The sequence below is a fragment of the Oncorhynchus tshawytscha genome, linkage group LG29 (genome assembly GCF_018296145.1).
Source record: "Oncorhynchus tshawytscha isolate Ot180627B linkage group LG29, Otsh_v2.0, whole genome shotgun sequence".
Lineage (NCBI taxonomy): Eukaryota > Metazoa > Chordata > Actinopteri > Salmoniformes > Salmonidae > Oncorhynchus > Oncorhynchus tshawytscha.
The window spans coordinates 25,954,767-25,978,050 of record NC_056457.1 but is presented as its reverse complement, the minus strand read 5'-3'; the positions used below and the strand labels follow the sequence as shown (position 1 = coordinate 25,978,050).

The 23,284-nt window shown below is 47.7% G+C and overlaps 1 long non-coding RNA gene and 1 pseudogene across 1 annotated transcript; one reads left to right on the top strand and one right to left on the bottom strand.

Annotated features, from left to right (window-relative positions):
* The first annotated feature begins 9,697 nt into the window (after positions 1–9,697).
* LOC121841343 lies at positions 9,698–10,092 on the top strand. Its single transcript, XR_006080317.1, has 2 exons — positions 9,698–9,754; positions 9,909–10,092. It is a non-coding gene; the product is annotated as an uncharacterized LOC121841343 (long non-coding RNA).
* A 1,637-nt stretch (positions 10,093–11,729) lies between these two features.
* On the bottom strand, positions 11,730–23,032 carry LOC112227474 (annotated as a pseudogene).
* Between the last annotated feature and the right edge of the window lie 252 nt (positions 23,033–23,284).

Sequence of the window (23,284 nt, the reverse complement as noted above, 5' to 3'; positions counted from 1 at the left end):
TTTTCTCTGTGTGAGATTTAAGAACAGCCTGAGTGCCAGGCTGTGTGCTGTCAAACCAATGACTTGACAACGGAGTTGACAAGAACACACAGATCTGAGACCTGGCTAGGTTCAGAACAGGGCTGTTCGATGTCGGTCCTGGAGGGCCAGAACACTTCTCGTTTTCATCCTTTCCTTCTATTAAGGGACTAACTTAGACCTGGACACCAGGTGAGCACTATTCTACCTGGTAGAAACCCAAAACAGAAGCGTTTGGGCCCTCCAGGACCAGAATTGAGCAGCCCTGGTTTAGAACACTGAGGAGAACAGTACCACAATGTGCAGGGTTCTAGTTGACTGAAAGTTCAACCCCTCATTCACGTTGTCATCCGGTAATATACTGCACAACACTGGAAAACTCAGCACTCTCAGGTACAGGTGATTATTTCCGTCTAAAAAAGTATTTAAAACAGGACTTCATCTCATTATAAACAGCCAGATTCAGAGTTAAAACAGAACAAAATAATATTCCACCTAAACCGTGACTTTCAGGTCCTGCTAACGAACCAAGGGTGAGTCTTGGAAGTGACCTGTTGCCTCCAGAAGCCATTCTTGAGGAGGGAGTGTGACCATGAGAGAAAATGGCTTCCAGATCGTGTCTCCCAAAGGAGAAAAGATCTCTGCTGTCCTGTTTGCTATGACATCTTCAGGGATCCTGTCATGCTGTTATGTAGTGACAGCATCTGTTCATTGGTAGACAGCCATAGATTTTCAAGCTGATAAGTCAAAACTGTAACTAGGCTACTCAGAAACATTCACTGTATTCTTGGCCTTGTGTTTTAAGTTATTGTCCTGCTGAAAGGTGAATCCTTCTCCCAGTGTCTGGTGGAAAGCAGACTGAACCAGGTTTTCCTCTAGGATGTTGCCTGTGGTTAGCTCCATTCCATTTATTTTGTATCCTGAAAAACTTCCCATTCCTTAATGATTATAAGCATACCCATAACGTGATGCAGCCACCACCATACTTGCAAGTATAAACTTATGTGTTGTGTTAGATTTGCCCCAAACCTAACGCTTTGTATTCAGGACAAAAAGCTAATTTCTTTGCCAAATTTTTGGCAGTGTTGTTGCAAACAGGATGTGTGTTTTGGAATATTTTTATTCTGTGCACACCCTTCTGCCCTCACAACCAGCCTCAATTTGTCAGGGCATGGACTCAACAAGGCGTCGAAAGCGCTCTGCAGGCATACTGACCCATGTTGACTCCAATGCTTGATACACACGGGAAACTGTTGTGTGAAAAACCCAGCAGCGTTGCAACGTTTGTCACACTCAAACCAGTGCGCCTGGCACATACCCTGTTCAAAGGCACTTCAATATTTTGTCTTTCCCATTTCCCTCTGAATGGCACATACAATATCTGTCTTTAACCGGTCTCCTACCCTTCTTCTAAACTGATTTAAAGCGGATTTAACAAGTGACATCAATGAGGGATCATAGCTTTCACCTGGTCAGTCTATGTCATGGAAAGAGCAGGTGTTCCTAATGTTTTATACACTCAGTGTATATCTCTATTCCAGGTATACTCTGCAGGTGTCTAACTTCCAGATGGCTATACTACCAGAGTACAACACAGAGGACATGTACACTGTATGACAGCTGACTGATAACACACAGATCAAAACTGTTTGTTCTCCCGAGTGGCGCAGTGGTCTAAGGCAATGCATCGCAGTGCTAGAGGTTGTCACTACAGACCCGTGTTTGATCCCAAGCTGTGTCGCAGCCGGCTGGGCCCGGTAGACCCATGAGGCGGCGCACAATTGGCCCAACGTCGCCCGGGTTAGAAGAACTTGGCCGTCCGGGATGGCCTCATCCCATCGCCCTCTAGCGACTCCTTGTAGCGGGACAGGTGCATGCACGCAGACATTGGTCGCCAGCTGTACGGTGTTTCCTCCAACACGTTGGTGCGTCTGGCTTCCGTGTTAAGCGAGCAGTGTGTCAACAAGCAGTGCGGCTTGGCAGGGTCGTGTTTTGGAGGACGCGTGGCTCTCGACCTTCGCCTCTCTCGAATCCATACAGGAGTTGCAGCGATAGGACAAGACTGTAAGTACCAACTGGGGTAAAAAGTATTTTAAAAATAATAAACTGAGTTCTACTGATAATTCTGTGGTGTAAATATATGACAAGTATTTTTGTTATTTATTCAATCACCCCTGATATGATAGTTGTATGGTACTGACTGTGAACAGTCCCTGAGGTTGAAATGAGGTTTTGCAGATCTTGTTCAAATCCAAATTCAACCAGAATTTTTTCTTCTGTGTTGTATTATGATGGTCCCGACACAAATCTAGGGTTGCTACCCAAGCCGGCTGATCGTTCGTTCTATTGGTTCGGTTGCCAGAGACGTGACACCAGTCCATCAGTCTTTTTGTTCTGTATTTACGGAAGCGACCCAGTCGTATATTATTTTTGACGTTTAACATGACTAAGTTAGTCGTACGTAGTTGGCTAGCTAGCAAGGGAGAAGAACATTGCCAGCCAGTATGGCAATGGAACATTTAGAACAAACGACTGGGTCGCGTCCATGGATACAGAATAAAATGACAATGACTGGCATTCGAACCAATAAAACGAAAGACCAGCAGGCTTGGGTAGCAACCCTAGATTTGTGTCGGGACTATATCTTGTGGAAGGATGAAATATTATGAATAAATTAATCAAAATGTCAATCATTATTTGAATATGTTGGTTATCCACTTAAAAGTGATAATGCCCAGCTGTCTGGCAAGAAACCCCAGTCAGAGAGGAGACACTGGGAGGAGGGGAATGGAGAAGCCCCAGTCAGAGAGGAGACACTGGGAGGAGAGGAATGGAGAAGCCCCAGTCAGAGAGTAGACACTGGGAGGAGAGGAATGGAGAAGCCCCAGTCAGAGAGAAGACACTGGGAGGAGAGGAATGGAGAAGCCCCTATCAGAGAGTCGACACTGGGAGGAGAGGAATGGAGAAGCCCCAGTCAGAGTCGACACTGGGAGGAGAGGAATGGAGAAGCCCCAGTCAGAGAGGAGAGGAATGGAGAAGCCCCAGTCAGAGAGGAGAGGAATGGAGAAGCCCCAGTCAGACAGGAGAGGAATGGAGAAGCCCCAGTCAGAGAGTCGACACTGGGAGGAGAGGAATGGAGAAGCCCCAGTCAGAGAGGAGACACTGGGAGGAGAGGAATGGAGAAGCCCCAGTCAGAGAGTCGACACTGGGAGGAGAGGAATGGAGAAGCCCCAGTCAGAGAGTCGACACTGGGAGGAGAGGAATGGAGAAGCCCCAGTCAGAGAGGAGAGGAATGGAAAAGCCCCAGTCAGAGAGGAGACACAGGGAGGAGAGGAATGGAGAAGCCCCAGTCAGAGAGGAGACACAGGGAGGAGAGGAATGGAGAAGCCCCAGTCAGAGAGTAGACACTGGGAGGAGAGGCCCCAGTCAGAGAGTCGACACTGGGAGGAGAGGAATGGAGAAGCCCCAGTCAGAGAGTCGACACTGGGAGGAGAGGAATGGAGAAGCCCCAGTCAGAGAGGAGACACTGGGAGGAGAGGAATGGAGAAGCCCCAGTCAGAGAGTCGACACTGGGAGGAGAGGAATGGAGAAGCCCCAGTCAGAGAGTCGACACTGGGAGGAGAGGAATGGAGAAGCCCCAGTCAGAGAGTCGACACTGGGAGGAGAGGAATGGAGAAGCCCCAGTCAGAGAGGAGACACTGGGAGGAGAGGAATGGAGAAGCCCCAGTCAGAGAGTAGACACTGGGAGGAGAGGAATGGAGAAGCCCAGTCAGTCAGAGAAGACACTGGGAGGAGAGGAATGGAGAAGCCCCTGTCAGAGAGTCGACACTGGGAGGAGAGGAATGGAGAAGCCCCAGTCAGAGAGTAGACACTGGGAGGAGAGGAATGGAGAAGCCCCAGTCAGAGAGTAGACACTGGGAGGAGAGGCCCCAGTCAGAGAGTTGACACTGGGAGGAGAGGAATGGAGAAGCCCCAGTCAGAGAGGAGACACTGGGAGGAGAGGAATGGAGAAGCCCCAGTCAGAGAGGAGACACTGGGAGGAGAGGAATGGAGAAACCCCAGTCAATGGAGAAATGCCCCAGTCAGAGAGTCGACACTGGGAGGAGAAGAATGGAGAAGCCCCAGTCAGAGAGTCGACACTGGGAGGAGAGGAATGGAGAAGCCCCAGTCAGAGAGAAGACACTGGGAGGAGAGGAATGGAGAAACCCCAGTCAGAGAGAAGACACTGGGAGGAGAGGAATGGAGAAACCCCAGTCAGAGAGGAGACACTGGGAGGAGAGGAATGGAGAAGCCCCAGTCAGAGAGTAGACACTGGGAGGAGAGGAATGGAGAAGCCCCAGTCAGAGAGAAGACACTGGGAGGAGAGGAATGGAGAAACCCCAGTCAGAGAGGAGACACTGGGAGGAGAGGAATGGAGAAGCCCCAGTCAGAGAGAAGACACTGGGAGGAGAGGAATGGAGAAACCCCAGTCAGAGGAATGGAGAAACCCCAGTCAGAGAGGAGACACTGGGAGGAGAGGAATGGAGAAACCCCAGTCAGAGAGGACACTGGGAGGAGAGGAATGGAGAAACCCCAGTCAGAGAGAGACACTGGGAGGAGAGGAATGGAGAAGCCCCAGTCAGAGAGGAGACACTGGGAGGAGAGGAATGGAGAAACCCCAGTCAGAGAGAAGACACTGGGAGGAGAGGAATGGAGAAACCCCAGTCAGAGAGAAGACACTGGGAGGAGAGGAATGGAGAAACCCCAGTCAGAGAGGGGAGAGGAATGGAGAAACCCCAGTCAGAGAGTAGACACTGGGAGGAGAGGAATGGAGAAACCCCAGTCAGAGAGGAGACACTGGGAGGAGAGGAATGGAGAAACCCCAGTCAGAGAGGAGACACTGGGAGGAGAGGAATGGAGAAACCCCAGTCAGAGAGGAGAGGAATGGAGAAACCCCAGTCAGAGAGTAGACACTGGGAGGAGAGGAATGGAGAAACCCCAGTCAGAGAGTAGACACTGGGAGGAGAGGAATGGAGAAACCCCAGTCAGAGAGTAGACACTGGGAGGAGAGGAATGGAGAAACCCCAGTCAGGGAGGAGAGGAATGGAGACACAGAGAGGGGAGGAGAGGAATGGAGAAACCCCAGTCAGAGAGGAGACACTGGGAGGAGAGGAATGGAGAAACCCCAGTCAGAGAGAAGACACTGGGAGGAGAGGAATGGAGAAACCCCAGTCAGAGAGGAGACACTGGGAGGAGAGGAATGGAGAAACCCCAGTCAGAGAGGAGACACTGGGAGGAGAGGAATGGAGAAACCCCAGTCAGAGAGAAGACACTGGGAGGAGAGGAATGGAGAAGCCCCAGTCAGAGAGGAGAGGAATGGAGAAACCCCAGTCAGAGAGTAGACACTGGGAGGAGAGGAATGGAGAAGCCCCAGTCAGAGAGTAGACACTGGGAGGAGAGGAATGGAGAAACCCCTGTCAGAGAGGAGACACTGGGAGGAGAGGAATGGAGAAACCCCAGTCAGAGAGGAGACACTGGGAGGAGAGGAATGGAGAAACCCCAGTCAGAGAGGAGACACTGGGAGGAGAGGAATGGAGAAACCCCAGTCAGAGAGGAGACACTGGGAGGAGAGGAATGGAGAAACCCCAGTCAGAGAGGAGACACTGGGAGGAGAGGAATGGAGAAACCCCAGTCAGAGAGGAGAGGAATGGAGAAACCCCAGTCAGAGAGTAGACACTGGGAGGAGAGGAATGGAGAAACCCCAGTCAGAGAGGAGACACTGGGAGGAGAGGAATGGAGAAACCCCAGTCAGAGAGGAGACACTGGGAGGAGAGGAATGGAGAAACCCCTGTCAGAGAGTAGACACTGGGAGGAGAGGAATGGAGAAACCCCAGTCAGAGAGGAGAGGAATGGAGAAACCCCAGTCAGAGAGGAGAGGAATGGAGAAACCCCTGTCAGAGAGGAGACACTGGGAGGAGAGGCATGGAGAAACCCCAGTCAGAGAGGAGAGGAATGGAGAAACCCCAGTCAGGGAGGAGAGGAATGGAGAAACCCCAGTCAGGGAGGAGAGGAATGGAGAAACCCCAGTCAGGGAGGAGAGGAATGGAGAAACCCCTGTCAGAGAGTAGACACTGGGAGGAGAGGAATGGAGAAAACCCCAGTCAGGGAGGAGAGGAATGGAGAAACCCCAGTCAGAGAGGAGAGGAATGGAGAAACCCCAGTCAGAGAGGAGAGGAATGGAGAAACCCCAGTCAGAGAGTAGACACTGGGAGGAGAGGAATGGAGAAACCCCAGTCAGAGAGGAGAGGAATGGAGAAACCCCAGTCAGAGAGGAGAGGAATGGAGAAACCCCAGTCAGAGAGGAGAGGAATGGAGAAACCCCAGTCAGAGAGGAGAGGAATGGAGAAGCCCCAGTCAGGGGGAGAGGAATGGAGAAACCCCAGTCAGAGAGGAATGGAGAAGCCCCTGTCAGAGAGGAGAGGAATGGAGACCCCAGTCAGAGAGGAGAGGAATGGAGAAACCCCAGTCAGAGAGGAGAGGAATGGAGAAACCCCAGTCAGAGAGGAGAGGAATGGAGAAACCCCAGTCAGAGAGGAGAGGAATGGAGAAACCCCAGTCAGAGAGGAGAGGAATGGAGAAACCCCAGTCAGGGAGGAGAGGAATGGAGAAACCCCAGTCAGGGAGGAGAGGAATGGAGAAACCCCAGTCAGGGAGGAGAGGAATGGAGAAACCCCAGTCAGAGAGGAGAGGAATGGAGAAACCCCTGTCAGAGAGGAGAGGAATGGAGAAGCCCCAGTCAGAGAGGAGAGGAATGGAGAAACCCCTGTCAGAGAGGAGAGGAATGGAGAAACCCCAGTCAGGGAGGAGAGGAATGGAGAAACCCCAGTCAGAGGAGAGGAATGGAGAAACCCCAGTCAGGGAGGAGAGGAATGGAGAAACCCCAGTCAGGGAGGAGAGGAATGGAGAAACCCCAGTCAGGGAGGGAGAGAGAGGAATGGAGAAACCCCAGTCAGGGAGGAGAGGAATGGAGAAACCCCAGTCAGGGAGGAGAGGAATGGAGAAACCCCAGTCAGAGAGGAGAGGAATGGAGAAACCCCAGTCAGGGAGGAGAGGAATGGAGAAACCCCAGTCAGGGAGGAGAGGAATGGAGAAACCCCAGTCAGGGAGGAGAGGAATGGAGAAACCCCAGTCAGAGAGGAGAGGAATGGAGAAACCCCAGTCAGGGAGGAGAGGAATGGAGAAACCCCAGTCAGGGAGGAGAGGAATGGAGAAACCCCAGTCAGGGAGGAGAGGAATGGAGAAACCCCAGTCAGGGAGGAGAGGAATGGAGAAACCCCAGTCAGGGAGGAGAGGAATGGAGAAACCCCAGTCAGGGAGGAGAGGAATGGAGAAACCCCAGTCAGGGAGGAGAGGAATGGAGAAACCCCAGTCAGGGAGGAGAGGAATGGAGAAACCCCAGTCAGGGAGGAGAGGAATGGAGAAACCCCAGTCAGAGAGGAGAGGAATGGAGAAACCCCAGTCAGGGAGGAGAGGAATGGAGAAACCCCAGTCAGAGAGGAGAGGAATGGAGAAACCCCAGTCAGGGAGGAGAGGAATGGAGAAACCCCAGTCAGGGAGGAGAGGAATGGAGAAACCCCAGTCAGGGAGGAGAGGAATGGAGAAACCCCAGTCAGAGAGGAGAGGAATGGAGAAACCCCAGTCAGGGAGGAGAGGAATGGAGAAACCCCAGTCAGGGAGGAGAGGAATGGAGAAACCCCAGTCAGAGAGGAGAGGAATGGAGAAACCCCTGTCAGAGAGGAGAGGAATGGAGAAACCCCAGTCAGGGAGGAGAGGAATGGAGAAACCCCAGTCAGAGAGGAGAGGAATGGAGAAACCCCAGTCAGGGAGGAGAGGAATGGAGAAACCCCAGTCAGAGAGGAGAGGAATGGAGAAACCCCAGTCAGAGAGGAGAGGAATGGAGAAACCCCAGTCAGAGAGGAGAGGAATGGAGAAACCCCAGTCAGAGAGGAGAGGAATGGAGAAACCCCTGGACCAACTGAACTGATGCCACTGCTGCATAGTTTTACATAGGCAGCCCAATTCAGATTTTTTTTCTCACTGTTTGTTCTTTTGAACAATCACATCAAATCTGAATAGGGCTGCCTGTATAAAACGCAGCCTATGAGAACATTGGCGGCTCAAAGAAGAATTGACACCTTCGATTTGCTCTTATTTTATTAAGCATAACTTTGAACAATACTCCCTGTAAACAGTCAAAATCAGCACCTTGGTAGTCAGAAGAGTGGTCCCGGAGAGACAACTGGAAGAAACCAGGGCTACGTTCAGGAGGGAACATTAGAAATGTCTTGTGTAGAGCAGTTTCACTAGTCTATATGACAGAGAAGCATGGCTCTTCTATAGAGTAGGCCTGTATTTATATCTGAACATTCCGGAATGTTGAATCCCACTGGACGCCAGCCATGTATACTTGAGGGAGTATACATCTAAGAGATTGGTGGGATACTAGCCAAGATGGTGGATAAATGTCTTACTCAGGCTGTTAAACATTGAAGAAAATGGTCACAGTTGAGGTCTAATTAAGGGGTGTCTCCCCCATAGACACCAAAGGGATAGCGACTGAGTCTGGTCTACTTAGTTCATTGACTGTATATGAACCAGAAACAACGAGGGAGTGGGATGTCTCTCTTCCTCTTCCGTCTCTGACACGAATCTTCGGGAGCTGCTGTGTCTGCTGGTTTTCCAGTGAGACTGATTTAGACCTGAGCAACCAGGTTTGTGTCTGAGCAATGTGTGTATCATTGGATCAATGCATCTCCCAGAGTTCCCCAGCCCTGTCCTAACACAAGCAACATAAACTACTTAAAACAAAGGAGTCTCCAGACTTCACCCATCCACTAAACAACACCGTCAGTCATCGTTATCTGTTCGCAGGCCTTCACAGAGCCCTCCCAGCTGCTGGTAAAGTTGACACAATAAATTAGTAGTAAAAACAAGAGACAGGAGCAGTCCGTCTCACTAAACATGATTCAAGGCTGGTCGTATTGCTTCAAATCTGCAGTATTCACTAGCACCAGGCATCACTAGATTCGTTCTGCCCCTGAACAGGCAGTTAACCCACTGTTCCTAGGCCGTCATTGAAAATAAGAATTTGTTCTTAACTGACTTGCCTAATTAAATAAAGGTAAAATAAAATTATCATCTAGAACAGAGACAGCATCAAAGCATTCCTCAGGTGGTCATCATCATCATCATCTAGAACAGAGACCACATCAAAGCATCCCTCAGGTGGTCATTAATCATCATCATCTAGAACAGAGACTGCATCAAAGCATCCCTCAGGGGGTCATCATCATCTAGAACAGAGACCACATCAAAGCATCCCTCAGGTGGTCATTAATCATCATCATCTAGAACAGAGACAGCATCAAAGCATCCCTCAGGTGGTCATTAATCATCATCATCTAGAACAGAGACCACATCAAAGCATCCCTCAGGTGGTCATTAATCATCATCATCTAGAACAGAGACTGCATCAAAGCATCCCTCAGGTGGTCATTAATCATCATCATCTAGAACAGAGACAGCATCAAAGCATCCCTCAGGTGGTCATTAATCATCATCATCTAGAACAGAGACCACATCAAAGCATCCCTCAGGTGGTCATTAATCATCATCATCTAGAACAGAGACCGCATCAAAGCATCCCTCAGGGGGTCATCATCATCTAGAACAGAGACCACATCAAAGCATCCCTCAGGTGGTCATTAATCATCATCATCTAGAACAGAGACAGCATCCCTCAGGTGGTCATTAATCATCATCATCTAGAACAGAGACCGCATCAAAGCATCCCTCAGGTGGTCATTAATCATCATCATCTAGAACAGAGACCACATCAAAGCATCCCTCAGGTGGTCATTAATCATCATCATCTAGAACAGAGACAGCATCAAAGCATCCCTCAGGTGGTCATTAATCATCATCATCTAGAACAGAGACAGCATCAAAGCATCCCTCAGGTGGTCATTAATCATCATCATCTAGAACAGAGACAGCATCAAAGCATCCCTCAGGTGGTCATTAATCATCATCATCTAGAACAGAGACCACATCAAAGCATCCCTCAGGTGGTCATTAATCATCATCATCTAGAACAGAGACCGCATCAAAGCATCCCTGAGGGGGTCATCATCATCTCGAACAGAGACAGCATCAAAGCATCCCTCAGGTGGTCATTAATCATCATCATCTAGAACAGAGACTGCATCAAAGCATCCCTCAGGTGGTCATTAATCATCATCATCTAGAACAGAGACCGCATCAAAGCATCCCTCAGGTGGTCATTAATCATCATCATCTAGAACAGAGACCACATCAAAGCATCCCTCAGGTGGTCATTAATCATCATCATCTAGAACAGAGACAGCATCAAAGCATCCCTCAGGTGGTCATTAATCATCATCATCTAGAACAGAGACAGCATCAAAGCATCCCTCAGGTGGTCATTAATCATCATCATCTAGAACAGAGACAGCATCAAAGCATCCCTCAGGGGGTCATCACTCATTATCATCTAGAACAGAGACCACATCAAAGCATCCCTCAGGGGGTCATCATCATCTAGAACAGAGACCACATCATAGCATCCCTCAGGTGGTCATTATCATCATCAAAACATTGAAACAAGTGAAACAGACAGATTTTTGGAATAAACCAGTTGTTGGGAATTGTTAGATATTACTGCACTGTCGGGAACTAGAAGCACAAGCATTTCGCTACACTCGCATTAACATCTGCTAACCATGTGTATGTGACCAATAACATCTGCTAACCATGTGTTTGTGACCAATAACATCTGCTAACCATGTGTTTGTGACCAATAACATCTACTAACCATGTGTTTGTGACCAATAACATCTACTAACCATGTGTTTGTGACCAATAACATCTACTAACCATGTGTTTGTGACCAATAACATCTACTAACCATGTGTTTGTGACCAATAACATCTGCTAACCATGTGTTTGTGACCAATAACATCTACTAACCATGTGTTTGTGACCAATAACATCTACTAACCATGTGTTTGTGACCAATAACATCTACTAACCATGTGTTTGTGACCAATAACATCTACTAACCATGTGTTTGTGACCAATAACATCTACTAACCATGTGTTTGTGACCAATAACATCTACTAACCATGTGTTTGTGACCAATAACATCTACTAACCATGTGTTTGTGACCAATAACATCTACTAACCATGTGTTTGTGACCAATAACATCTACTAACCATGTGTTTGTGACCAATAACATCTACTAACCATGTGTTTGTGACCAATAACATCTACTAACCATGTGTTTGTGACCAATAACATCTACTAACCATGTGTTTGTGACCAATAACATCTACTAACCATGTGTATGTGACCAATAAAATGTCATTTGACCTCATATCAGGCTATAGACTCAAAACAGTGTTCTGGCACTCCAGTGTGTGTCTGTGGCGTCTGAGACCAAGGTTTGAACACTGGCTAAGGGAGTGTGGAAATGACCAGTCATGGAGATCTTTTGAATCCACATTTAGTCTAACTGGGTAATGCCAGGCCCGGGGAAAAAAATGATTTTTGGTCCCAGTAAAAGATTTACAACCAGTTGTGATTTCAAAGTCAATAATGTGTGCATTCATTTGGATTGACCTCAAGTATAAAAAAAAGTATCACAGAGCTAAAGAGAACCAGTCAGTGGATTTATTAACACCTGTTAATGTTTGTTAGCTGTAAACAGGAAGGACGTTCTAGTGACCATAGTTACCAAGAGGCTCACAAATCCCAGAGAACTGGAAGATTTGTTGGTGGAAAAATTATTCAAAGCGAGAAAAAGAGACATTCCAGAATTCTTGAAGCATCCCAGGATTCTGACAAAGAGTCGTTTGCGTTTCCTGAAGAGTGTGTGTGTGTGTGTACAGCCTTTGTGTTGATCCAGAGGTAGAAGAGAGGATCATGGTATCTCTGACTCCCGCTCGATGCCGACGTACTTCAGAGCATCAGCCTGACTGTACCGGAGAGAGAAACATGACCAGTTAGCTAGAGATGTCAAACCAACCACAAAGTGTGTGAGTGTACGCGTACGTATAAAAGTCGGTTTACAGTTACTCTACTCTAACGTCATGTCAGTAGACAATTAGAATGCGACAAGTGTTGATGGTTAAAGACACTTCATTTGTAATTAGGAGGAAGTGTCTGAAGACGGTCCGTTTCCTTGTCTCACAGGCATGACAAAAGTGAATGTCTCCGCGACTGTCGCAACATTCATTGTCGTGGTTACTGGGCTGCTACAGCAACAAGACCAAATCCATCTGTGCAGAGACTGTGCTGGAGGTCTAAGATAGCCCAGTAGCATTAACTGTGTTTACTTTAGTCACAACCGTAAGCTGTTTTGTGTCAGCTCGCCATTACCTTGTAAATAATGTTGTGGGTTTATGTTCCTCAATGAATTAAAAAAATAGATATACATTTAGATTAAAACTAGTCTGATATTCACGCACTATCACTGATCAACTCTCTCACATGTTAGAATACTTACTGGGCGATACAGCAACTTATACTTTTTAATTAAAAAAACTAAAATCCTGGCATTGAAAGGGCATTTTGAGCTCAGGGTGTTGAAATTAACCTTGCTATGGGCTTTTGTCGCTTGACAAAGCTGTCGTACAGGAATGCCTGCCCAACTGTCAGCTATACCTCGGGTCATTAACGAGCTAACAACGAACAAAAACGTTGTTTCAAAAGTTGCTTTTAGTTGCCTGGCTTGCTAAATTGACATTTACGTAATTTAATTTTAAACTGCTGGGTTTATTAGAGTACAAAAAGGACTTCAAACTCAACTCTGGACCACTAATAAAGGGACTGATTTCCAACTAGGAGACCAGGTGTGCGCAATGAATTATCAGGTAGAACAGAAACCCAGAAGGTTCCGGACCTTGTAGGGTAAGAGATGAATACCCCTGAAATAGAGCAAGTATGCTATTTGGAACACCAGGCTGCTGAAGTCATGCAGAGTCTGTCGTTTTGTTTCCACTTCTTCATAACGACGACACATATGATGTCGGACGACAGAATGTTCATGATGTCGCTGCGACAGAGACCCGAATGCACTGTCGGTTTCCAGTTGAAAGTATTCAGACCCCTTGACTTGTTCCACATTACAGCCTCATTCTTAAATTGATTCAAATTACTTTTTCCCCCTCATCAAACCACACACACACACAACACACACACACACACACACACACACATCCATAATGCCACAGCAAAAACAGGTCTAGAAATTCCTGCAAATGTAAAAATAAAAATAAAAACATTTTTAAAAAAGGATTGTGTCAAAGCACAGATCAAGGGAAGTTTACCAAAAAATGTCTGCAGCATTGAAGGTCCCCAAAAACACAGTGGCCTCCATCATTCTTAAATGGAAGAAGTTTAGAACCACCAAGACTCTTCCTAGAGCTGGCCTTCCTGCCAAACTGAGCCAATTTGAGAAGAAGGGCCTTGGTCAGGGAGGTGACCAAGAACCCGATGGTCACTTTGACAGAGCTCATCTGTAGAGATGGGAGAACCTTCCAGAAAGGAAACCATCTCTGCAGCACTTCACCAAACAGGCATTTATGGTAGAGTGGCCAGACGGAAGCCACTCCTCAGTAAGTCACATGACAGCTCACTTGGAGTTTGCCAAAAAGCACCTATACTCAGCCCATGTGAAACAAGATTCTCTGATGAAACCAAGATTGAACTCTTTGGCCTGAATGCCAAGAAACACATTTGGAGGAAACCTGGCACCATCTCTACGGTGAAACATGGTGGTGGCAGCATCACGTCTAGAGGAAACCTGGCACCATCTCTACGGTGAAACATGGTGGTGGCAGCATCACGTCTAGAGGAAACCTGGCACCATCTCTACGGTGAAACATGGTGGTGGCAGCATCACGTCTAGAGGAAACCTGGCACCATCTCTACGGTGAAACATGGTGGTGGCAGCATCACGTCTAGAGGAAACCTGGCACCATCTCTATCTCTACGGTGAAACATGGTGGTGGCAGCATCACGTCTAGAGGAAACCTGGCACCATCTCTACGGTGAAACATGGTGGTGGCAGCATCACGTCTAGAGGAAACCTGGCACCATCTCTACGGTGAAACATGGTGGTGGCAGCATCACGTCTAGAGGAAACCTGGCACCATCTCTACGGTGAAACATGGTGGTGGCAGCATCATGCTGTGGGGATGTTTTTCAGAGGAAGGGACTAGGAGACTAGTCAGGATCGAGGGAAAGATGAACGGAGCAAAGTACAGAGAGATTCATGATGAAAACTTGCTCCAGAACGCTCAGGACCTCAGACTGGGGCGAAGGTTCACCTTACAACAGGACAATGACCATCAGCCCACAGCCAAGACAGTGCAGGAGTGGCTTCAGGACAAGTCTCTGAATGTCCTTGAGTGGCCCAGCCAGTGCCTGGACTTGAACCTGATCAAACATCTCTGGAGAGACCTGAAAATAGCTGTGCCGTGACATTCCCCATCCAACCTGAGAGTTTGAGAGGATCTGCAGAGAAGAATGGGAGAAACTCTCCAAATACAGGTGTTCCAAGCTTGTAGCATCATACCCAAGAAGACTGGAGGCTGTAATCGCTGCCAAAGGTGCTTCAACAAAGTACTGAGTAAAAGAAAACATATCTAAATTAGATACTTTTTTGCTTTTTATACATTTGCAAACGTTTCATAAAACCTGTTTTAGATTTGTCATTATTTAGTATTGTGTGTAGATTGATGGGGCGAAAAAAACATTTAATCGTTTTTAAAATAAGGCTGTAACGTAACAAAATGTGGAAAAAGTCAAGGGGTCTGAATGAGGCCCTGTACCTTAATTAAGAGTTTGTCATCGAGACCAAATGGGGAGGGAAATCGACACCCTCCTCAGAGTATTCACATGGACACGTGCTGATTAATACGATCCTAGTTGACCCGGCTGCTAGGCCGCAGACTGGCTGGTCAGTAACCCTGTTGACCCGGCCGCTAGGCCGCAGACTGGCTGGTCAGTAACCCTGTTGACCCGGCCGCAGACTGGCTGGTCAGTAACCCTGTTGACCCGGCCGCAGACTGGCTGGTCAGTAACCCTGTTGACCCGGCCGCAGACTGGCTGGTCAGTAACCCTGTTGACCCGGCCGCAGACTGGCTGGTCAGTAACCCTGTTGACCCGGCCGCTACTGGCTGGTCAGACTGTCTGGTCAGTAACCCTGTTGACCCGGCCGCAGACTGGCTGGTCAGTAACCCTGTTGACCCGGCCGCTAGGCTGCAGACTGGCTGGTCAGTAACCCTGATATACTGACCTGTAGTCAAAGAAGAGCTCCTCTCCAGTCTGGATGCTTCTCTTAGCGAAGATCCCTATCCTGTGGTCCCCATTCACCATCATCACTGCAGAGAGAGGAGACTGTCAGCACAACACAGAGGTTGCATCAGAGTGTTACGTCTGTTGGTCCCATCTGCCGGTGTATTAAGTTATATACACCGGACTGGCTGGATCAGCTGATATGCATCTGGTGGTTTAAACACGGCTGTAGGATACTTTCTCATCTTGACCCCTGGAGAAACATTTACACAAAATCATCTAATCAAAGTGTTTTAGGGGCTGTCTGACCTTTTGCATAGCAGTTGGGATGGACGGAATGGTTGGCGAAACGAACCTTGTTTCCCTTCCTAGTAGCATCCACTACAAAGTCTGGGGAAGGGGGGGGGGGGTTAGCTTGCCCTCCCACTTAGCAAAAACATTATTTCAATACTTTTGTGTGTGTGTGTGTGTGTGTGTTACCATTGTTGAGGTTGAACAAGAAGCTACACATGTATTTGTCATAGACCTTCCCTCTGCGATCAGCCTCATCTTGGGAGATTATCTACAAGGAGGGGAGCGAGAAACACACACAGGATCAACAAACAGAACACAATTATTTTCCACAGGTTTGTACATCACATACATGCAGGCAAAACCCATCACCCAGACAGAGTTGAGCCTCACCTCTCCACAGTACTCAGAGATGAACTCATTCTTCTGAACTGGCTCTTTGATGAAGATGCCCCAGCCTGCGACGTCAGACGGCGCTAAGAGTAGGTGCTGAGAGGTGGAAAAAATAGGAAAAATAGTGAGCAACAGATACCAAACCAACAAAGGAAAAATCCTGTACAGCTGGACGATGCGATCCATACTGTGAGTGTATTTTACCTTCTTGGCCCCCCTCTGTATGGAGCAGTTTTTACAGGAGACGTTCTTGCTGTCCCAGTGTTCAGCGGCTCCGCAGGTCAGACACAGGTCAGGGTCACACTCCCTGACCGCCAGGTAACATGGACACTGCTTGGTGTTGCACTGGGCCTTACACCTGCATCCTGGGAAACGGTTGTGACCTACACACAGACAGAGTGAGTGTGTCACAGAAACCGGTCATCGGCAATGTAATATTGTATGGAAATAAAGTATTTAAAAATGTCCTCACACTCTGAGCTGCACTGGCAGAATTTCTCACAGAAGTTCTGAGCGGTGACGCAGGGGCAGGAGGAGTCACAGGGCTGGCGGGGGTGGTCACATGGCTGGTAGTTATACACGTGGTTGGACGAGCCATCTACAGGGGGAGGGGTCAAGTACAGGTCATCAACAAAAAATAAATTAGTCATAAACTCGTCACATTGACCACAACACATTCAAAGTTTGTGTGGAGCCGCAAGCTAACAGAGTATTGTGAAGGTTCCAATGCTAGGAGAGATGGAGACAATAGTAACCTTTCTTCAGCTGGATCTTCCTGCAGTAAGTGGCCCATAACCTGAAAACACCACCAGTAAGTTAGTTTGTATTTTCCATGAAAGTTGACAACCAGATCCTCCGACTGTACCCTTCTCAGTCACCCCATTAGTGCACCCTCAAGCAGTCAGTCTATATTTTGGGCGAGGCTCACCTGTGGTGTTTCCGCTTCTTCTTGCGCGGGGGCGTGTCTTCGTTCTCGGCCGGGGTGCGAGCGATGATACTAGACTCCTTTACACGGAACTCGCACACCTAGAGACACACATTACTAGACAATATACAACCTGCCAAGTTAGACCACAACGTTGAGTGCAAAGGGGAAAAAAAATAAGAAATGTGAAAGACAGAGAAAATGACTCTCAGCATAGGTGCTGTGGTGATAGATACACACCTGTCTGCAGGTCTTGGTTCCTAGGAGTCGTGCTATAGGGCAGTAGTTATCATAGTAGGTTCCGATGAGAACCCTAAAGAGTGAAGCCTCGGCAGCACTCCAATCAACAACCTGAGGATCACACGTCAGCTTCAACTTCACTGGAGTCTGGCACTGTGAGATACCCTCTAGAACACACACAAGGTAATGGTTGGTGTGTGTTAGCTTGTGAGTATGGGTGGTGGTGCGTACCTGAGCTGCTGGTGGTGTCCTTCTTATCATCATCATCATCATCATCGTATTTCCCCTCCTGCTCGCTGCCCGTGTCTTTGGTATCCGTGGAGACTGTTGGTGTGCTGAGCCGGCTGTTGCCGCTGGGTCGTCCCCGGCGATGGATCATTTGGAAGGAGTCTTGGACCTCTCGTTTGCCATGCCGTCAGGGTACTCCCTCATCAAACCATCCTAGACAACCACCACAGAACAACAATCAGAACTGGAGGTGTCTCTGTGTGTGTGTGTGTGTGTGTGTGTGTGTGTGTGTGTGTGTGTGTGTGTGTGTGTGTGTGTGTGTGTGTGTGTGTGTGTGTACACTTGCCTGCACCAGGTACATATAGCACTCGTCACCACAGGGTTTACTGTCCACCAGATTCTCCATGTTTTTACGCTTATAGGTGTTAGGAGTTGCATGGAAGGCTGGAGAGAGACAGAGATGAGTGGTCACAGTGAAGTCAGAGAGGAGTAGAGCAGAACAGTCTAAATGAGGAGAGAGAAAGAGTGTCCGTACACTCACGGTGCAGGAAGCAGTCGTATTTGAAGCAGCGTCGGCAGAACAGTGTGTGGAAGGAGTGTAGACTCTGTTCTCTCTGAACGGAGCGAGCGTTAGGACCGTCCATGTTAGGAGTACACTCTGGAGGCGATGCACCCGGCAACTGGGGCTCTGTCAGCTCCTTGTACCTGATAACACACACCTCATTAGAGTACAGACAAAACAGAAATATGCACTACTGACACACACAGGAGTACTTACTTCTCTTTGAGTTCCTCTGCGGAGCCCTTATCAGGGAACATGGAGGAAATGGCCTCAAAGATCTTATCAGACGGAATCTTCTTGGAACTGTCACTGCTGCCTTGGCCTGCAAGCAGAGGACATATAGGGGTTAACACACACACACACAACTTCCTAAAAAACAGGCACTGCTGCCTTGGCCTGCAAGCAGAGAACATATAGGGGTTAACACACACACACACACACACACACACACACACAACTTCCTAAAAACAGTCACTGCTGCCTTGGCCTGCAAGCAGAGGACACATAGGGGTTAACACACACACACAACTTCCTAAAAACAGGCACTGCTGCCTTGGCCTGCAAGCAGAGAACATATAGGGGTTAACACACACACACAACTTCCTAAAAACAGGCACTGCTGCCTTGGCCTGCAAGCAGAGGACACATAGGGGTTAACACACACAACTTCCTAAAAACAGGCACTGCTGCCTTGGCCTGCAAGCAGAGGACACATAGGGGTTAACACACACACACAACTTCCTAAAAAACAGGCACTGCTGCCTTGGCCTGCAAGCAGAGAACATATAGGGGTTAACACACACACACACACACACACACACACACACACACATACAACTTCCTAAAAACAGTCACTGCTGCCTTGGCCTGCAAGCAGAGGACATATAGGGGTTAACACACACACACAACTTCCTAAAAAACAGGCACTGCTGCCTTGGCCTGCAAGCAGAGAACATATAGGGGTTAACACACACACACAACTTCCTAAAAAACAGGCACTGCTGCCTTGGCCTGCAAGCAGAGGACACATAGGGGTTAACACACACACACAACTTCCTAAAAAACAGGCACTGCGTCAGCCCACACAGGACACAGGAGGGTAAGCAGAGATCAAAACCTGAGAGGACCTAGGGAAGGGAACTAGGTGAGATAAAGGGGAGAGGGAATAGTTTTGGGATAAGCCTAATTTCTATTCTTGGTTGGATAATAGCAAAGGCAGTCAGACTTACTTTCAGTGTTGATCAGGGATTCCTGGTGGGGATCCTCAACCATGTGGTCCTTCCCCTCACACAGCTCCATCTTCAACTCCTGCTCGTCTTCATCAAAATCCTCCTCGTTGTCACTGTACTGGGTCAGGGCCCCCACCAGCTCCACAAAGATCTCCGTTAATGAAGCCACACTCTGGAATCAGACACGGCAGTCCTTAAACATGACACCACATCAAATCAAAACGTGATAGTATAAAACAGTGTCTTACCCCTGTCTCTGTGAACTTTGCCGTCGTAGTTCTTGATGAGCTCCTCTATGAAGGTTCCGTCTTGGTCCAGAATCTCGTCTCCCATGTAGGGGATGTTGTGGAGAACCGTCTCATCTTCTACCTACAAGGCAGGTGACACACCTGGTCTACTGACACACACAAACACCTGGCCTACGGACACACACAAACACCTGGCCTACTGACACACACAAACACCTGGCCTACTGACACACACAAACATACCTGGCCTACTGACACACACAAACATACCTGGCCTACTGACATTCTTCTGACACATGGCCTACTGACACACACCTGGCCTACTGACACACACCTGGCCTACTGACATTCTTCTGACATACACCTGGCCTACCTTGTAGGTAGAAGTAGCGAGTCAGTAGGCCAGGTGTGTCTGAACCACTCCATTAAAGTTTAAGAAATCTTAGTTTTATCATCAAGTCGGGACTAGACTACTACATCAGATTGGATAACTACAGTTTCAGTGCACGTGTAAGTACAAGCTTAGTATGGAACAGTTTGTGTGTTTTTATGTTTACCATGAAGTTCTGCTGTAGCGGGGACCAGGAGTACATGACAGGTACAGAGGTCACAGCGTTGAGCGTCTTCAGAGGGATCACCTGTTTGGAGAACTCAGAGAAACCACTGTGCACCGTGCACTGTAGGAGACAATATACACATTAGAGAACTCAGAGAAACCACTGTCCACCGTAGGAGACAATATACACATTAGAGAACTCAGAGACGTCACACTGGTGAAGAACTATAAAAGGTGAAACATGGTGAAAAACAATAAACGGATGTTTAAAAAAAATGGACATCTGTTAGCATGTAAAACATGGATTTACAATATCTTTGGCTAGGTGCGTGTGTGAAGTGCACGCTGACCTCTCTGGTCCCTCGTAAGGAGCTAACAGATGTCATGATGTGAAGGGGCTGGATCCTCCTAGACTTCCACTCAGCATTCAGGATGTCTGTACGCTCCAAGATCCTCTGACGGTTAGAGTTAAACATACTCTGAGGAGAAAACGTACTGTCAGAAACCTCTCTCTGTCTGTCTCTCTGTGTGTGTGTGTGTGTGTGTGTGTGTGTGTGTGTGTGCCTCTGTGTGTACCTTGACCTCGTCGGCCCGTCTGAAGCGTAGCCTCATGTACTCACACTTCACCCTCCTCCCCCAACCCACTGGTCCCTTCACAGACCGCTTCCCTGTCAGCACCATGGTCAGCCTGGAACACAGGCCTTTACAATCATGCACAGTACAGGAGAAAAGGCAAAGACCGATGCTTCCGCATTAAGGGCTGAGATTTGGATTTATTTTTTAAAAACACAACGGAACTTTGGACACCATTGTTCGTCATTGTACATGTTGATAAGGGGCGGAGTCTATTTCCAGAGTCTGGAACGGTCATTCTTGTTTCCATTCCCATCTCTCTACACCTGTTCTACAGATGCACAGAGAAATTCAACGCCAGGCCAGTTCAAAGATGGGGAAACACCCCAAACTAACTTCCTGTTTCATGTCTCTAATTCACATTCAAAAGCTTTGTGCCTTTACTTGGGGTAAAACAGAAATCACAAAATCAGTCTTTGGCTTCCATCACAGGCTCAGTGCCAAACGCAGTACAGCAGCCTCCATAATAACATCTACTTTAGTAGAGAAGTCCTGGAGAAATGGATGTTGAAGATGGCCCAAATTCACAAGCTGCAGAAATCATGTGTCTGCTTCAAGACCGCTGTCTGATTGGTCAAAACCAAGTACTGATGACACACTACTAGAAAGAATACTGCCGTTTGCTCTGGGTAGAGGAACTAGTCTCTCCTTTTGTTTATCTGCCCTGACATTGTCATATCTGACCAGCCTGGGTGGGCCTGGTCTAATCCAATCAGGTCTTCTTCCTTGAGGACACATACACTCTACAGGCTGCCATGGAAACCTGTCATCACACACCACACTGGATACTGATGTCGAGGGTTTCTCTAAGCAGAGAATGACTCGCAGTACATTTACACAATATAACTTTACTTTGACCATAGTTACAGGAAACACAAACAACGTATTCTGCTGTCATTTCTCAACACAGACAGCACACCTCCTACAGACATGCAGTTGAGAGGAACACAGGGTCGAGCTGCAGTGCAGCACCCCTGGATGGAGAGCAACGGGGATTGTTGTGAGGAGGAAGTGAACCCAGCAGCCCTACAGTTGCCAGATCAATTTCCCAAACACCAGGTCCGGATTCAAACAGGCGACCTTTAGGCTATAGGTCAAACTTTTTAAGCCGCTGGGCTGCGGCGCTACTCGATTCTTTCTGTGTTTAACAGTTCGATACAAACACGTTCAGATGTTCAATGAGGGTCTCAATATTAAGACGAAGGGTACAATTAACAATCGTATAAGGTAATACTGTACTACACTTGTGCAAGACCACTAAATCTCCTACTAGTAACCTGCTGCGTAAATTCTCCTAACCTGCTACGAAAAAGTAACTTCCGGTCGTAGTTAACACCGAGTCAAAACCCTCTCATCTGTCTCTAGTTGGATTTTTTTGTTTGTTCATCAAACCGCTTTGATGTCATTGCCATCGACAAATCAATCGCTGTCGTGTCAAATGTGACAATTTGACAGAATTGTAGCTAACAGTGATTTTCAACGTAGCTAGTATCAAACAAACTTGCCAATTCATATGAAGCTAGCTAAGTGTATTTCAACCCATCCTACCAAATAATTCAGATTCTTGTGAATGTGTGCCTTTCAATGCGGAAACATTGAAGGAAAACTCGTCCACAGCAGACAAAAAAACACCCGAGTTAAATTGGCACAACTATTATATTTCCACATTGACTGGCTAACTGTTTTGCTTTATGTCTGATAACTGCCAGGTCAGGCAAGTCCACAGAGGTGTCAACAAACAGTAGTATCCTTCCCTACCTAGCTGGTTGGCCAGCAAGCGAACTAGCGACCAAGACGGAGGAAACTAACGCTGTGACTTGCTATTAGTATTATTTGTTTTTCAATGAGGAAACAATTGTATATTTTGACAGTGTATCCTACCTGCAGAGGGGTCGGTCCTCATTCAATGTAGTGACTCGGGATCAACTGGACACACACCGAGAAATAATCTTTCGTTGATCGGAATTACTACTGTTTTGTTGGCTAGCTCGTTAGCAGAGAGAGAAGGGCTGGTGGCGATACATTGAAATCGCGCATCCGCGGAGTCGACTTCCAGCTAGCGGAAGAACAACACCGGCTCGCTACACAGAACCGGGCGCTTCTCTTTGGTCTGCACTTCCCAGTGGAAATATCACGGATTTATGTGTAAATATACTATTTTATTGAACAGTTTTTCACAATTGCAATGTTTTTCCGCTTAAACGACCTGGCTCACTGTTCAAACATCTCTCCGTCTATCGCTCAACATTCGCCGCCCACTCCAACCACAGTGGCGTCAACGCGCGCCAAACATATGGGCCAATCACCGCAGCGGGTATTCAGGCTTCTCACTGCGATGCATCACCATAGGTCTGATTGAATCGGGGCGCTGGTCAATAATAGACGTTGGGGGGGCCCGGATTGGGGGACATGTATACAAGTTCCTTTTGTTCTCTCGGTTTTCTTTTATTGCATTATGTTTTCAATGATACAAATGTGTATATGCGAGGTGTTTACAGTCGCCCCTGGTACCACGCTAACGTGCAACTATTTACAGTTACGACTCCCCATTAGATTAAGGTAATAATACCATATTTAATTAGCAATGAGACAATTAGC